The 11,117-nt window shown below is 35.7% G+C and overlaps 1 non-coding gene across 1 annotated transcript; it reads left to right on the forward strand.

Annotated features, from left to right (window-relative positions):
* The first annotated feature begins 203 nt into the window (after positions 1-203).
* LOC118550562 (U6 spliceosomal RNA) lies at positions 204-310 on the forward strand. Its single transcript, XR_004924625.1, has one exon. It is a non-coding gene; the product is annotated as a U6 spliceosomal RNA (small nuclear RNA).
* The last annotated feature ends 10,807 nt before the right edge of the window (positions 311-11,117 follow it).

Here is an 11,117-nt window from a genome sequence, read left to right on the forward strand (position 1 = left end):
TTATCCTTTCATTTGACAATTTTCCCCATGAATTTCTTATAATAGTGACAAGCTAATTCAGAAATATAAATTATAGCGGGGCAATGTAAAATATTTCTGGCATCTTTCTTTTTATAAGGTAAATGTATAAATCATTGTGATTTTCCAGGGGCTCGTTGAGAAATCTCAAAGATAATTTTAATTTTAATTTAAAAAGACATTGAGTGCTTCTTTTGGCAGCACATGTACCAAAATGGGGATGATGTTAGAGAAGATAGCATGGCTTCTGCACAGGTATGACATGCAAATTTGTAAAGCATTCCATGTTTTTTCAGCAAATATTCTCATACAAAGAATGAAGTTGGACTCTAACATGATACCATATACAAGAGATTAACTTAAAGTGAATCAAAACTGTTAAAAGAAAACATATGGAAAAAGCTTCAAGACATTGGATTTGGCACAGTGGTTGCTTGGATATGACACTAAAAGCATAGACAACGAAAGAAAAAATAAATTGGACTATATCAAAATTTAAAACTTTTGTGCATCAAAACACACTGTCAACAGAGTGAAAAGGAAACCCATGAAATGGGAGGAAATATTTGCAGATCATATATCTAATTAAGGCTTAGAACACGGAAATATATAAAGAACTCCTACTATTCAACAAAAAAAATAACCAGATTTAAAAATGGGAAAAGAAATTGAATTGACAATTCTCTAAAGAAAATATACAAATGGCCAAAAAGCACAGATAAAATGTTCAAATCACTAACCATTGGAGAAAAATGCAAATTAAAACTACAATGGGATATCATTTCCCAACCATTAGGATAGCTGTTTTAAAAAAACAGAAAGTAACAAGTGTGGGCAAGGATGTGGAGAAAGTGGAACACTTGATGTTCCTGGTGCAAATATAAAATGGTGCAGCCGCTACAAAGACTGGTATGGTGGTTCCTAAAAAAAAAAAAAAAAAAAAAAAAATTAAACATAGAATTACCATATGATCCAGTAATTCCACTTCTCATATACACCCCAAAGATTTCAAAGCAAGGTCTTGAAAAGATACCTGTACACCCATGTTCGTAGCAGCATTAGTGAAAGCAATCCACGTGTTCATTGAAGGATGAAGGGCATAAACAAAACATGGAATGTACATGAGGTGGAATATTATTCAGCGTTAAAAAGCAAGAAAATTCTGACACATGCTCCACATGGAGGAACCTTGAAGACATTTTAAGTGAGATAAACGAGTCATAATACGAGAACTACTACATGATTCCACTTACATGAGCTGTTTAGAGTAGTCAAATTCATAAAGACAGAGAACAGAATTATGGTTGCCAGGAGCTGCAGGGGAAGGAGATATTGTTTGATGGGTGTGAAGTTTCAGGTGGGGAAGATGAAAAGAGATGGACGGTGGCGTTGGTTGCAGTGTCAAAGTACTTACTGTACTTAATGCTACGGAACTGTACACTTAAAAATGGTTATGATGGTACCTTTTATGTATATTTTATCACAATAAAAAAAATGAAAAGACATCCTAAAAATTTTATTTTCCTGAATTTAGGATCTGATCTCAAGGAAGCAAAATAAAGAATTATAAGAAAAGATTTGGTCATTTGATTGAGACAGGAACACAATTACCTGTGACCAATGACAAGTTATACCTTAACTACACATAAATCAAAGTGACAACAATATGCTATAAAAACAGAAGAAGGTTACAAAATTGTCAGGAACTTATTACGCTTGTTCAAAGCAGACTAAATATTTCAAGCTCAATTTATATTTTCACAGGGAGAAAATAAAATTCCAGTATTGCTTTAATTTAGTCTTTGGCAATAAAGCGTATTAACATATACTTATAAATAAACACATCAAAATTAAGGAAATTTTGCCAAAATTTTAACATATGTTGTCTGTTTTCTTTCAGATTCAGATATTATAAAGCATGGCAAATAAAATTCACTTTCATCAAAACTTCTATAACTTCCTATACACAATCAAGTTTTATCCTTCACTATGTTCTTTAATATTCTGGAACAAACTGAACTTTACAACAAATCTATTCTGTTTTTCCTCAGAAAACATGCCAGGCTATCTCTCCTGATTGTCAAGGGTTGTATTTCTCTTTTTCATTTTGTATGATTTCATTTTTTCTTAATTTTTTGAGATTTCTTATATGACCTATAGTATGTCTGTTAGGAGAATGTTCCGTGTTTGTTTGGATGATCATCATTTATCTTTCTTTATTCTGGGTAATATTTCCTTTTTTGAGGTCTACATTATATGATATTAATATCCCACACTAAGTTTTTTTTATTATTGTCTACTTAGTAGGCCTTTTAAATAATTTTAACCTATCTATTGCAGGGAGGTAATAAATTGCAAAGGAGCACGAGGAAATTTGGGGGTTGATGGAAAAATTCAGCATGTTGATTGGCAGTGATATCATGAGAGTTGTATATCTGTTAAAAGTCATCAAATTGTATACTTGAATTGAGTGCAGTTTTTGGTACAAAAATTATACCTCAACAAGGTTGATTAAAGGCAGAATATACTAACAAAAAATACCTAGGAACTCTCCAAGTATTTGGAAATTACACTTCTAAATAAACCTGGGTCAAAGAAGAAATAACAATAAAAACCTAAAATATTTTGAGCTAAATAATAATGAAAAGACTTCTTATCAAAATATGCAAGATGTATGGGGTGCGTGGATGGCTCAGTCAGTTAAGCGTCCAACTCCTGATCTCAGCTCAGGTCTTGATCTCAGGGTTGTGAGTTCAAGCCCTGTGTTGGGCTCCACACTGGGCATGGTGCCTACTTAAAAAAAGAAAAAAAGAAAATAACAAAATATGCAACATACACCTAGAGCAATGTTTGGAGGGGAATCTATCATTCTAGATGTTTATATTAGACATGCAGAAACATTTAACAATATTGATCTAAGTTTCTACCTCAGAAGCCTTAAAACAAAAATTGAATCCAAAGTAAATCAAACAAAAGAAACAAGATGAGAGCAGAAATCAATGAAATTGATAATGACCAACAATAGAGAAAATTTACAAAGCAAAAGTTTGTTCTTCGAAAATATTCATGTAGTTGATAAATCCCCGGGTAGGAGACATGCTGTTTGTCTTCTTCTGGGATATGAGCAAACTTATCAAAGAAAATTGGATCTCGGTGTTCTAGATAATATTACATTTTACTCTGAATATTACCATGACAACTGTGGACATTAGTCTTTGCTAACAGTTTCAGGTAAGATTTTGAAAGATGTAAAGATGTTTACTGTGTGAACAGTGAAGGTAAGTATATTCTCAGTCTCCATGCAAGGATATCAAATTATGTCATGTTCACAGTTTATGAAAAATTATCCAAAACTTGGAAATAAAGCCAAGAGAATACAGATATATTTTTAATGTCATACTGGATCTTTATTTAATTTAAAAAATGAGGTTTATTTAATTCTTTAAAAAAATTAAACTGGCACTTTTACCTGTGTTTTAGTATTCTTCTTACTATTTGATTAGAGCCCAGACACTATGAAATTCATATTATCTTATAGATTTATGTGTGATAGAAAAGTTAACTTCCAAAATTTTGTTGTATTTTTTTGTTTCTTACTGTGAAGTAACCTAGCAATTTTATTCTAACATTCCTTTACTCAAGTGCCTATAAATAGATCGTTTCTCAAAATGTTTTTTGAATTAGCTTTAACATTCTAATTGCTAATGTTAGGAGACAATCCTCCAATGGTCTCTCACATATCTGTGTGTCTTATGAGTACAGGTGAATGCCTTTGTTCTGAATTATCTTTCCAAGAAATGTTTATACAGCAAACAGCCTTGGATGATACATTGATTTGCTTCCAGAACAAAGCACAGTTTTGCGTACGGCCTTGGAAGGTAGAGCTAGATCTCCCTCCTGAGCTGGGGGTCAGGCATGCTCAGTGTGTATTCCCTAAGCTCCGAGTTCCTCTCCTAGAATGCAACCCACTTCTGTGCAGGTGTCACCTGTCCTTCTTCATATCACTGTGTAGAAATTGTGGTTGGAAGAACTGGCACCAAATGTGCTTATGCTCATGCGGCTTGCTATGCTGCAAATAGTACATTTCTTTTTGCTTCTGACCCAGGCATCTTGCGTCTTCTTCTGGCATCCATGAATCCACTGCAGGTAACTTTTTTTGCTTGCAAATAGGATAAAATCTCAGACCCCTCACAGTTCTTGACTAGGTTCTTTATTATCTAAAAAATTGGACAAAAGGGGTGCATGGCTGGCTCAGTGAGTAAAGCATGTGACTCTTGATCTCAGGATCATGAGTTCGAGCCCCAGGCTGAGTGTGGAGATTACTTTTTTAAAAAAGAAAAGGAAATAAAATAAAAAATTAGGCAAAATATTTGACTTGTATTCATTCTATATTCGTATGAGAACTGTGTTTCAATTCTTTGAACATTGTACTTTAACATGTTGATAGGTCATCCACTGAGATACCCAAGTGGTTTTATTTGCTAGATTCAATAAAATGGCATCATCCGAGAAGTGGACTCAAAGAGCTGTTAAGCCAAGGCATGTTTTTTCTTGGTTCCTGTAGGGTTTCCCAATCAACTTTGGAAACTTATCTTTACTGACTCACAGTTTCTACAGGTTTTTTTTCTTTCTTTCTTTCTCCCCCGCCGACCCCCCTTTCTGAGTTTTGTTTTATTTCTGGTGCTTGGTCAAGCCTGTTGGTTGCTTTCTACAACCAAGAGCAGGGAGTAGGCTGTCTTGAGCACCTTGTGTGTACATGAATTTAATTTGTGTGTAGCCAATAAATGTTTCCTACTTGATTGCAACAATGACTGGTAGTCTGTCTGTATGGTCTTGCCATTTAGTAATCTGCAAGGGAGGATGGAGATCTGTTCTTTGTCAGGTAAGAGACAATAGAGAATCTGGCTTGTTTTTCTGTTTGACTATTTGTGAACTCATATCAATTAAGAAAATATTTTTCTGTTCATTGGAGAGGAGACTAACCCTTTGATATCTGAACTGTGGAGTTTTTGTGTTCTGTGTTTACTTTTACTTGAGGTTGTAGACCAAAGGCTGCAAGCTCTCTCTGTGTTTTTCTGATTGAGGAAAGTTTTTAGCTTTTTGGGGGTGATTTCAAATATATACCTATCTCTAGAGGGTATTAATAAATTAGACTGTAAAGTCTTACAAAAGAAAAGAGCTCTGTTCTTATTGGTTTATACAAGTTAATAAGGTACAATAATACAATATATCTAATGGTCCCAGAATTTCTAGAAATTAAATAAACTAAATTTTAATATTTTATATTTGTTAGTCTTTTTAAAAAACGCTTTCTAGAGGAACTTAATTCAGAAGCACTTTTATATAAGAATCCAAATCCACATTATCAAGGTGAAATCTTGGACAGATCAGACTAGATCTATAATTTTGGGTTTCTCTACTTTGGCACTATTGACATTTTGGGCCGGAAAATAACAATTTAAAAGATTAAACTCTTTCAAAAGACAGCTCTCATTACATTCTCATTTAAACACAGTTTTCTTTATTTGTTTAACCCTAAAAAATTTGTGGAAACTAAGATTACTTACTAGATCCATGGAAGTAATGCAGGAAATCTTAACTATTTAAATGATGAAAAATTAAACTCCTCTTGTACTAACTAAAATATTTTGCTAAAGATTTTTACATGTTAATAAAATTAGTAGGAAGACAATGTTGATTTTAAACAATTACTCTAATTTGTCCAAAGAATTATCTATTTAAGAAGAATATCTTTTCCTGATTTTTCAAATATAAATAAATCTTTGTATGAAAATATAAAAAAATTTTGGGGCGCCTGGGTGGCTCAGTTGGTTAAGCGACTGCCTTCGGCTCAGGTCATGATCCTGGAGTCCCTGGATCGAGTCCCGCATCGGGCTCCCTGCTCGGCAGGGAGCCTGCTTCTCCCTATGACCCTCACCCCTCTCATGTGCTCTCTCTCTCTCTCTCATTCTCTCTGTCTCAAATAAATAAATAAAATCTTTAAAAAAAAAAAAAATTTAAAGACTGGAGTTTTGCCAAAAGTTCCCAGTGTTGAATTTTTCTTTCTAGCTGGGAACCATGTCTATTACGCGAATTCACAGTTAACTTTTTTTCTGAGTTTCACTCTTGGCAAGGGAAAACATACAAAAGAAGCACACACAATTTAATATTTCCCCTGCTTTCCCCCTTTTTTGGAAAGTCTTCACTTTATATCTGCACTAGATATTTCTAGAGTTTATACATAATGACAGAGCATGTGCATGAACAGATTCATTTCCAAATTTCCAAAGGTAAAAAAAAATGAAAAGAAGGGGGAAAGAAGCAGGAGGAAGCCAGCTTAAAACAGTTATTCTATAAACAGTTATATTACAAATTTCACTGTAAAAAGCTAATTACCTAAACTCTACAAGGAAAGAAGGGTTAGATGAAAGAAGCCCTATTTTTACACATATACACACCAGAGAAAAAGCATTACAGCTTACTGAAGCAATAACTAGAGTCCTTAATGATTCAATCAAACCGTATGATTAAAAAGTTCGTACTTACTAATCACCAAAGTAGGAAAATTTGAGAAGGTGATCTCTTACTATAAAAAGTGATCTTTCATTCAGACAAACAAGTCAGAGAATCTCCTCCCAAGGTTTTCTTCTTATTTGTTCTAAATTGTCCCTTAAATAATTCATCTAGTGCATGCCAGAAATATCCCATAGTGGCCACAGTATTTCTAAATTCTCCTTGGTGAAGTTAGGCCAGTTAGAGAAACATGCACCTGCATGAAAGTGTGAAGCAGCATAGGCATGGCCCAGGGTGTGGAAGAGAGGGGACCCCGAGATTCCTGCAACACTTGTAAGCATCTGACTGATCAGCCAGGCTCACAGCTTGGAGACTTGCGGCTCCAAGCAAAAGAAACTAAATTAAGTAATTATCAAAAAACAAAGGCAAGACTGAGGAGAAGTCTTACTAGGTTTGAATCAGTGGCCCACAGCAAAATGGGTCCAATAAGGAGGCTGGGTCTGATGGGCCCTTCTGAACCTGTCAGCTCTCCAGGGTGGATCAAGAGACAGACTATTGAAGTTACATTCACCTTTTCCCCTCCAAACTTTCTCTTATGGACTCACAACAAAAAGTGACAAGGACAAAAAAAGAACTAGACATGTTATTGATAACAAACCAGCTTTCCCTCCAGATATAAGAGTTTTCAAATCTGACAGATCACCAAAGGATTCCTGAGAGGAATCCTCATTCCCAGGACACAAAATAAACTGTTTCAGAGAGGACTTCACAAAATCTCTTGGACTTGAGCACCAAAGCAAGACCTACCTGACCACTATAGTGGGAGAGACCCCTGAACAGGAAGTTCAAGCCTCAAGGATAAATGTGGTTCTTAAACAGCTAAACTTAAGCTGAGGGTCTCAGGCCATGTCGGCCAGGGGCTCTCCATCAGATCTTCTCATGGTTTCCAAGAATGTCAGTGTCAATTCCCCAAAAGAATATCAGAAAAGCATGGTGATCAAGCAAAGCTAAGTTTATTAGACTTGCTGGAATAAGGGCACCTTCAAAGTCTTAGTAGTGTCTCAGAAGGGAGATTTCAAGAAACAGTATCTGTAGGGTTTAGGTGTAGGGTTTATGAGGTTTCAAGTAAGTCTTTCATGGCAGGTAACGGACTGTGATAGTTTTGACACAGTAATTTCGGATTGGTGGACGTGGCGAGGTGTTTTAATGAGTAAACCGTTGAAGGGGAAGCAAGCTGTTTGCCCAAGCCAGCTACCTACTGTCCTAATAGGAGAGTTGTTTATCTGAATGAGCCAAGTATTTGCCTGGAGAAAATTAGTTTGCAGAAATGCCCTGAACAAATAGTAAAATGTACTGATTTTTAGTCTTATCTCCCTGGGTCACAGTTCTCTGGAAGAAAAGTTGTGTCATGATGGCACAGGGCGTCGGAGTTCTCTGAACCTTTCTATTCTGTGACCTCTGCTATGGCTTGTCCAGGGGTAGACCACAAAGCATCATTGCCTTAAGATGATTTCCCACATAAAAATCAGTTAATATTTTTCAGAGGAATAATTTTCTTCTGTTTCCTTAGAACATATCCTTTATTTAGAATGGTATATTATCTTTCATTGATCTGGTAATATTTCTGTTTCCATTTTCTGGCAAAGGGGATATTGGTTGTTAATCCATTAAAGTTAAAAGAAGTTTCACCAGGGTTTGGATCTCAGATGCCCTCAGGTTTCCTGAGTACACTGGCCTATCCTTCCTTAACCTGCTCCCATTTATAACTGGCAAAAATTCATCAAACTTCTAAGGCTAGTAACCATTTCTTCTGACTTTAATATCTTGCAGTTATTTACATAAAAATTTAGGTTAAGAAAAATTAGCAGCTTGCTCTTTTGACCCTTTTGTAAAGCAAACAATTTGGACATTTTCCTTCTAACATGACTGGTAAATCAAAAAATAAGATTACAGATGACAGAATCAATCCAGCTACTTCGTAATAGGAACTATTTCACTGTTTTGGACTAAAGCAAAATGTTTTTGTCAATTGTAATTCAGTGAAGCCGTCTGAATTGGAAGCCTAATATACATATCTCACTGCTTACATTTATTAAAACAGAGAAATTAAAACATGATTTGACTCAGTAAATATGAAGACATTTCTAAAACCCATCCAAAAAGGGCTTTTTCGTTTGATAAGCCAGATTAAGAGGCAGACATAGATAGGCGATACAGATCCATACAGAAAATGATCTTGCCTGTGTAAGTGTCAGTAGGAAGATTTTAATAGTCAAGAGTGTGGAAACCAGACAAAGCCATGGGGATGCCTGGCTTTTAAAGTTTATTTTATAAATATCCTCTAATATTTATGAAGATTATAGTCCTAGAAGATAGAACATGAAAAGAATGCAAGATATGGTCAGGTCCAAGATTTTTGAAGATGGACAGGAAGATATTTAAATATCTTAGGAGACAAAGAAGTGAAAATCCAACTGAGATGATAAAGCAAGGGATAACAATCCTAGCGGGGCTGCATACTTCTAGAAGACAAGCTCAGGCGTGTCCTGAGCCATGTCAGTAAACTGTTCCTGACAATCAGCTCTTACGCACGCAATCGTGAACAGAAACCTATGCCTCATTATTTTAAATGGAAAACTTTTAATATGTTAACCATCAACTCAGTGCCTCCAACCAATTTCTTAAAGTACAGGAAACCAGTGCATATGAGTACCAGACTCTGTTATTAGGATGTGAAGTTATTATAACTAAATGTTGTATCATATGCAGTAATGCCGCAATGCCTCTCTTTACACCATGGACATCCTAAGAGTCATGTCTCTTTTATTGGCATTACATTACTCTTGTCAAGGCTTCTACATGGACCCTGTCATTCTGTCAATTGTATTTGGATCTCAACCCAAGGATTTTTCCCTCATCATTTTAATAAAAAAATATTGCATTGAGCTTTGGGGACATAAATACACATTTTTCTCCACATAAACACCAGCCTAAAATATTGTTTTGAGAGAGAAAGTTCAGGGCATCCAAGAGGCATCCTAGTGGAAAGATCTTAACCGAGGAGAGAATCAGCAGCTTATGTCTATATTAGGAAATCTACGACTTAGTTGTGACTTAAATTCATGCACATGAACCCTCCGTGAAACTCTTCTCCATCCTCTACAGATATAGTGGTTATAACTAAGTTTGTCACTGTTGTCATTAAGAATTATTCTAGAATAGTTCTGCCTGAAAAAGGAAGGAAATGCTGATACACACTACAACATGGTTGAACCACGGGCGCCTGGGTGGCTCAGTTGGTTAAGCGACTGCCTTCGGCTCAGGTCATGGTCCTGGAGTCCCTGGATCGAGTTCCGCATCGGGCTCCCTGCTCAGCAGGGAGTCTGCTTCTCCCTCTGACCCTCCCCCCTCTCATGTGCTTGCTCTCTCTCATTCTCTCTCTCTCAAATAAATAAATAAATAAATCTTTAAAAAAAAAAAAAAACCAACATGGTTGAACCTTGAGGACATTATGCTGAGTGAAATAAGCCAGTCACACAAAGACAAAGACTCTGTGCTATGCTGCTTCTATGAGGTATCTAAAGCCGTCAAATCCATCGCAAGAGAAAGTAAAATTGTGGTTGCCAATGGTTGGGGGACGGGAAAAGTGAGGAATTGTTTAACAGATACAGAGTTTTAACTTTTTCAAGATGAAAAGGTTGTGGAGATTGGTCGCACGACAACGTGAATATGCCTAACGCTTCTGTCACGTACACGTAGAAACAGTGAAGATGGTAAATTTTAGGTAATGCATTTTTTACTGCAATAAAAGAGCAAAAGAGGGGGAGAAAGAATCATTCCAGAACTTCACCTTATTCAGAAGGCATCTCCCAAAATTTTTTGTTATGGCATAATTATCTCTTTAGTGATGAAGCATCTTTTCACCCAGGAAGAATACAGAGTATGTATAAAAATCTTAAGAAAATAAAATCCATGGTGTTAATATTTTGCATTAAGGGATCCTGCATACTATATTTTATAATGTTTGCTTATTAGCCTGTAATTCCATTTTCTAAAGTGTATCTGAGTAGTTGATTTAGGTTTGTGGTATTAAATTCAATTCTTACTAAATTTATGTACATTCTTTTTTTTTTTTTTAAGATTTTATTTATTTATTTGACAGAGAGAGACACAGCGAGAGAGGGAACACAAGCAGGGGGAGTGGGAGAGGGAGAAGCAGGCTTCCCGCGGAGCAGGGAGCCCGATGCAGGGCTCCATCCCAGGACCCTGGGATCATGACCTGAGCCGAAGGCAGAGGCTTAACCACTGAACCACCCAGGCGCCCCAATTTATGTACATTCTTGAAAAACTTAAGATTATGTATTTATAAGTTTATGAGACCATCAGAGTTAAGTAGTCAGGAAGACTCTTTAAGTTAGATGATTGTATTGCTGAAAAGAAAATTGAACGTTTTAATGTGAAATGTTAAACATAAAAGAAAATTTAATAAGTTCAGATGTTTAAGGGAATTTAGTAAGGTTCTAAAATCCCCCTTAAAAGCAATTGTAAAAATTTGCTAAACTTTTTTTTTTAATTTGCTAAACTTT

This window comes from Halichoerus grypus, chromosome 12 (genome assembly GCF_964656455.1).
Source record: "Halichoerus grypus chromosome 12, mHalGry1.hap1.1, whole genome shotgun sequence".
In the NCBI taxonomy this organism is placed as follows: Eukaryota; Metazoa; Chordata; class Mammalia; order Carnivora; family Phocidae; genus Halichoerus; species Halichoerus grypus.